Genomic DNA, 264 nt, shown 5'->3' with positions numbered 1-264 from the left:
TGTTGTGTGTGTGTGTGTGTGTGTGTGTGTGTGTGTGTGCGCGTGCGTGCATGCGTGCGTGCGTGTATCAGAGACAGGAGAGCACAGTTAGCCCCTTTTTTATGTTAAGTTTGATGTTAAGTTTTTCAGGTAATCAAAAGATGATAGTACGTCATTCAATATCAAAACCCTTTGTATATCTATTTTTACATAATAGTTCTGTCTGGCATGTCAAAACTCAATCATCTATTTATAAATGTCTATTTAAAAGTGTTATATAAACAA

This window comes from Pseudochaenichthys georgianus, chromosome 21 (genome assembly GCF_902827115.2).
Source record: "Pseudochaenichthys georgianus chromosome 21, fPseGeo1.2, whole genome shotgun sequence".
Taxonomy (NCBI): domain Eukaryota; kingdom Metazoa; phylum Chordata; class Actinopteri; order Perciformes; family Channichthyidae; genus Pseudochaenichthys; species Pseudochaenichthys georgianus.
Note: the sequence above shows the minus strand (reverse complement) of the source record.